This window comes from Aedes albopictus, chromosome 3 (assembly GCF_035046485.1).
Source record: "Aedes albopictus strain Foshan chromosome 3, AalbF5, whole genome shotgun sequence".
NCBI lineage: Eukaryota > Metazoa > Arthropoda > Insecta > Diptera > Culicidae > Aedes > Aedes albopictus.
Window position 1 is genome coordinate 45,320,885 of NC_085138.1, and position 6,080 is coordinate 45,326,964.

Genomic DNA, 6,080 nt, shown 5'->3' on the forward strand with positions numbered 1-6,080 from the left:
AACATCATTAGTAATAGAACTGTCAAGAGAGAAACACCACATTGGCGACGAGAAACATGTTTCAACCATTTCACAAACTTCGTTAAAGTTCTTTACCAAAATGTAAAGATTAATGTCGGCTATTCTTTACTAGTTAGTTCGTTACAAAAATTCAAACAACTTCATCGATCGATAACGAAACTTGAAAAATATCATTTATCGGTCATTAGATAAAAACCTTTACCGAAACGTAAATTTATTTCGTTAAATTCCATGTTGTCGCTGGAACTTTGGTTTACTTCATGAATATTTATCGGAAAATATTCATTTTCCGATATCAACGTAACTTTGCATATTGGTATCGAAACACAAATATCAGTCACGATGCTCCTTTATCGTTCTGCTCGGTATCGTTTGATGAAGCTGAGCAAAGATATTCTGATACTTTGAATGACAGGATGAATGTTTTGGTTTTACCCGAGTTAAAAAAAATGAAACCAAAGTGAAAAGACGGTTTCTCCCAGCGGAAAAATGTTTCTTAGGTCAGGATAAGGCCGCATTTCACCGGATTACTCCCCGGGACAGCAATCCTGGACAGGAATTGATGCTGTCGGTAGGTATATATGAAATTTCATTCGCAGTAGGAAGCCACTGCGCCGCACCGCCGTGTTTAATGGTTACCCCTCCGATGAGTGCCATGCTCCAGAAAAACTTACACCTGCGCTAAAGGCTGACCGGGCGGGGACCTTTATGAAATTATGTGGATCTTATTTGATTTGAAAACTTGAGGTTTCCCAACAAAGATTCAGTTTATAAATGCTTGATAAATCTTAGCTCTGTTGCACCTTTGGAAACTACCGTAAATTACTAATTGGTGATTAGTTCTATGTTTGATTATTCAAATTTGAAGGAATATGCCTTTGGCCAGCCATAATCTTAGTAATAGTGTGTGACTCAGTAAGTAAGCATCAACATAACACCTTCAAGTTCCTACGAGTATAAGTTCAATTCCCAATTTAGGAAATGATTACAAAAAAATCACAATACATATATATATATATATATATATATATGAACAGGAAGGGTGGGTGGTGAGGTAGTTGTTATTTTTAGTTTTTTGATGATTTTGACAGGTCGATAAAACAGAACCCACTATTTTCAGTATCGATTTATCTTCAAAAACATTTATCAATCGATAACGATGTGACTTTGCTCTTATTTAAATTTCTTTAAGAAACGATGACGATCGCTATCGATTTTTGATATGAACGTCTTTAAAGATCGTTATAAAGAATTGTAAAGATTTTTAAAGATATGGTTGACCGGGCAAGAACCTAGCGTGAAAAAACGAAGCTGACTGAAATCTGACCCAGAATATGAACTAGCGTGGAAAAGTGGTAAATATATACTGCCTGATCCCGGCGGATAGTATCTGACCGGGTCAGACAAAAGAGGGAAAAGATGCCTCACCGGCGGATGAAAATCTGACCGGTGCAGGCGAAAAGGAAAAGCTCACCTCAAAAGGGAGCTGCCGTAGCGACAGATACGGTCTGTCGGGTCCGGCGAAAGAATGCTTACCTAAGAGGGTGTAGTGACCACTACTGTAATCGTGAGTGATTGAGTGCCACAGCACTTCGAAGATAGTTTTAAATAAAGATCGGGTTAGTTGTTATCCGAGCGTGCAACAATATACATCTCGGTGTTATACCTCGCGCATCCGAAATATATCCGTGTACAACCAGATATTACAACTGGCGTACGAGGTGAATTTTTTTAACTTAAAGTTAATAACTAAGTGAATAATTACCGTTTGCGTTTGTGAGGGGTGGTTTAATTCGTCGGTGAAGAATTATCGCCACGAGTGCAGTGAGATAAATCTAATACGTTTCACCTCAAGTTTGGTGACACCACAGTAGCGTGTGGAAGTTTAAAACCCTCGCCGTAACATTATATGCAGTTACGAAAGTTGTGCAGAAGTTTTATAACTGGATTTGTAGCGCTGGCAGTGTGGAATTTCTACGAAAATCTGTAAGAAAGCGCTATATTTCTTTTAGATATCACGTGCGTTTGGGATTCTCTAAAGTTCCCATTGTTCTGTTTAACTCCGTTGCAGCATTGTGTGATAGTTTTGAGACAAAGCCATCCGCCATAGTTCATCAGTTTGTGTTAACTACAAAGCATTGGGCTATTTCGTCTCGCCGGTCAGCTCCGTTTATAGTGATACCGATTGTGTGTGTTGTGTGCAGAAATTTCGGTAAGATTGTGTCTTCATTAGACTGGTCCGGATCATCGTTTAGTTATAGTCAGATAATACCAAACTGACTAACCAGGTATGTTTTAGTATGTTTTTTCGTTTTTTGGTTTAAATTGTTGTTTGCGATATTATATTCTTTTTAAGCAAATTTTCGTTTGTTTTTCTTCATTTGTATTTTGTTGAACCATTCAAAGTTTATGTTTGTTTAACATATTTTTTGCATTTGTTTTTGGAATTTTATCTACCCGTTTTAACCTTACGATTTAATCGTATTTTACTACAAGGTATAAATAGTTGTATCTGTGTTTTTGTTTCTGATTTCTATTAAAGTGACAATGCCAGTTATGAGTACCATTGAACCATTCCATCCAGATGGAAGCATTACCTTCTCGCAATATCTGGATCAACTAGAATGGATTTACCTACACCAGAAAGTTGAACCAGCAGAGAGAAAAACCACTTTTCTCGCATCGTGTGGTACTGCTGTGTACAGCGAGCTCAGGTTGTTGTACCCTGGTCAAGACTTGAAAAACATAGAATACAAAGACTTGACGGAAGCGTTACGCAAACGTTTCGACAGAAGTGAAAGCGACTTAGTTCAACGAATCAAGTTCTATGCAAGGGTGCAGAAACCGGGCGAGCGAGCAGTAGATTTTATTCTCGCAGTAAAGCAACTGGCAGAGTACTGTAAGTTCGGTACATTTAAAGAAACAGCTGTCCGTGACAAATTATTGTGTGGTATTTCGAGTAAGCAGCTACAAGAGCGACTCCTCGACGAAGATGATTTAACGCTTGCCAAGGCTGAACGAATAATTGTTAACCGCGAAGAAGCAATAGAAAGAGCTAGTCTCATGCATGAACCAGAAACAGGTAGGATTAGTGCTATTGATCGGCTTGGTAAGAAAAAGGTAGGGTTTCGTCGGGATTTTACTCCGACTCCAACAAAGTCTAGAGGTAGAAGTCGTGATCTTCGCAATCGTCTGAATGATAGTCGCAGTCGTAGTAGGAGTCGTTCTGAGTCTAGGAAGCGGGGATACAAAACGTACTACTGTACATACTGTCGTAGGAAAGGTCATACTCGCAAGTACTGCTACGATTTGAAGCATCAAAAACCGTCCATTAAATCTGTCGTCGTTGAACCAAAAAAATCGATTGTATTCGACCGCTTCAAGAGAGCAGCCTTGTCGGAATCAGAAGGTGAAATGAGCGTTCTTATGGTGTCCACCAGTCAGAGATCCAGCGCGCCTTGCTTGATCGATGCAGCAGTCGACGGTGAAACTCTACAGATGGAAATCGACAGTGGCTCCGCGGTATCCGTCATTTGCCGACAAACGTATGAGAAGAAGTTCGGGTACAGCCAGCTTTCCAGATGTCCTGTAAAGTTAGCTGTCGTCGACGGAGCACAGCTGAAGGTCGTCGGTCAATTCGAGGTGTCGGTAAAAGCAAATGATCAGCGTAAGGTGGTACAGCTAGTGGTTTTGGAGAGCAAGAAAATCTTCACACCATTATTCGGGCGTGACTGGCTGGATGTATTCTTTTCGGCATGGAGAGACGCATTTCGCCCTGTTTCCGTAAACTACACAGCCGTGGCAAAGGAGGATAGCATTCAAGAGGACATCAAAAGTAAGTTTGCAAATGTTTTCGATAATGACTTTTCAACCCCGATTAAAGATTTTGAAGCCGATTTAGTTTTGAAGGAAGATAAACCAGTTTTTAGGCGAGCATACGAAGTCCCATATCGTTTAAGAGATAAAGTTATTGAACATATTGATTCTTTAGAGCGGGATGGTATTATCACCCCCGTTGATGTCAGCGAATGGGCTTCCCCGGTTATAATTGTGGTGAAGAAAGATCAGGGTATTAGGATGGTGATTGATTGCAAAATCTCCATAAATAAGGTCATTATACCGAATACCTACCCACTTCCGGTGGCTCAAGATTTGTTTGCTTCATTGTCGGGTTCTAAAGTTTTTTGTTCTCTTGATTTGGCTGGAGCTTACACTCAGCTGCGCCTTTCCAAAAAATCAAGAAAAATTATGATAATAAACACAATCAAAGGTTTGTACTCTTATAATCGCCTACCACAGGGAGCATCTAGTAGTGCAGCCATTTTTCAAAAAGTAATGGATCGAGTTTTGCAAGGAATAGAGGGAGTTTCATGTTATCTTGACGACGTGTTGATCGCTGGGAAGGACTACGAGGACTGTAAAAATAAGCTTTATTTGGTATTAGCACGTTTGTCTAAGTTCAACATTAAAGTTCATTTAAAAAAATGCAAGTTTTTTGTTTCTAGTTTGCCTTATTTAGGTCATGTTTTAACAGACAAAGGACTGTTACCATGCCCTGATAAAATTGAGACGATTCGCAGAGCTTCAGCTCCGAAAAACGTCACGGAATTGAAGGCATTTTTGGGTTTGCTGAACTATTATGGTCGTTTCATTCCAAATTTATCCTCGCAGCTCAGCACGTTGTACAATTTGTTAAGGAAGAACAATACGTTTGTTTGGAGCAATGATTGTGACAAATCATTTGAATTTTGTAAAAAGTTGCTAATAAACTCTAATCTTTTGGAATACTACGATCCTAAAAAACCTATAGTTGTTGTTTCAGATGCCTGTGGTTACGGTTTGGGAGGAGTGATTGCACATTTAATTGGTAAAGAAGAGCGGCCAATAAGTTTCACTTCCTTCTCGTTGAATGATGCACAGAAATCATATCCAATTTTGCATCTAGAGGCGTTGGCGATTGTTAGTACAATTAAAAAGTTTCACAAGTATCTGTATGGGAAAAAGTTTACCGTTTACACAGATCACAAACCTTTGATTGGTATTTTTGGAAAGGAAGGCAAGAACTCAATATTTGTAACCCGGTTACAACGATACATAATGGAGTTGTCAATTTATGATTTCGACATTGTTTATCGTCCATCTGCTCAAATGGGAAACGCGGACTTTTGCTCTCGTTTTCCCTTACCACAAGAAGTTCCCAAAGAGTTACTACGCGATTCCATCAAAAACATCAATATTACCGCAGATATACCTTTGGACTGGATAATGATTGGAAATGAGACAAAAAAGGATGATTTTCTTCAGAAAGTGTTGTTTTTCATGCAAAACGGTTGGCCAAAAAAGTTGGAGAAAAGATTTAAAGATGTTTATTCACAGCATCAAGATATTGAGCTGTTGGATGGCTGCTTGCTTTTCCAGGACAGCATCAATTCCTGTCCAGGATTGCTGTCCCGGGGAGTAATCCGGTGAAATGCGGCCTTATCCTGACCTAAGAAACATTTTTCCGCTGGGAGAAACCGTCTTTTCACTTTGGTTTCATTTTTTTTTAACTCGGGTAAAACCAAAACATTCATCCTGTCATTCAAAGTATCAGAATATCTTTGCTCAGCTTCATCAAACGATACCGAGCAGAACGATAAAGGAGCATCGTGACTGATATTTGTGTTTCGATACCAATATGCAAAGTTACGTTGATATCGGAAAATGAATATTTTCCGATAAATATTCATGAAGTAAACCAAAGTTCCAGCGACAACATGGAATTTAACGAAATAAATTTACGTTTCGGTAAAGGTTTTTATCTAATGACCGATAAATGATATTTTTCAAGTTTCGTTATCGATCGATGAAGTTGTTTGAATTTTTGTAACGAACTAACTAGTAAAGAATAGCCGACATTAATCTTTACATTTTGGTAAAGAACTTTAACGAAGTTTGTGAAATGGTTGACCGGGAAGCAACCGAAGCGACAGTTTCGAATTGTCGGGTCCGGTGGTTGAAAAAAAGCTCACCTCTCGAAGGGAGCTGCTGAAGCGACGGATTCGATCCGTTGGGTCCAG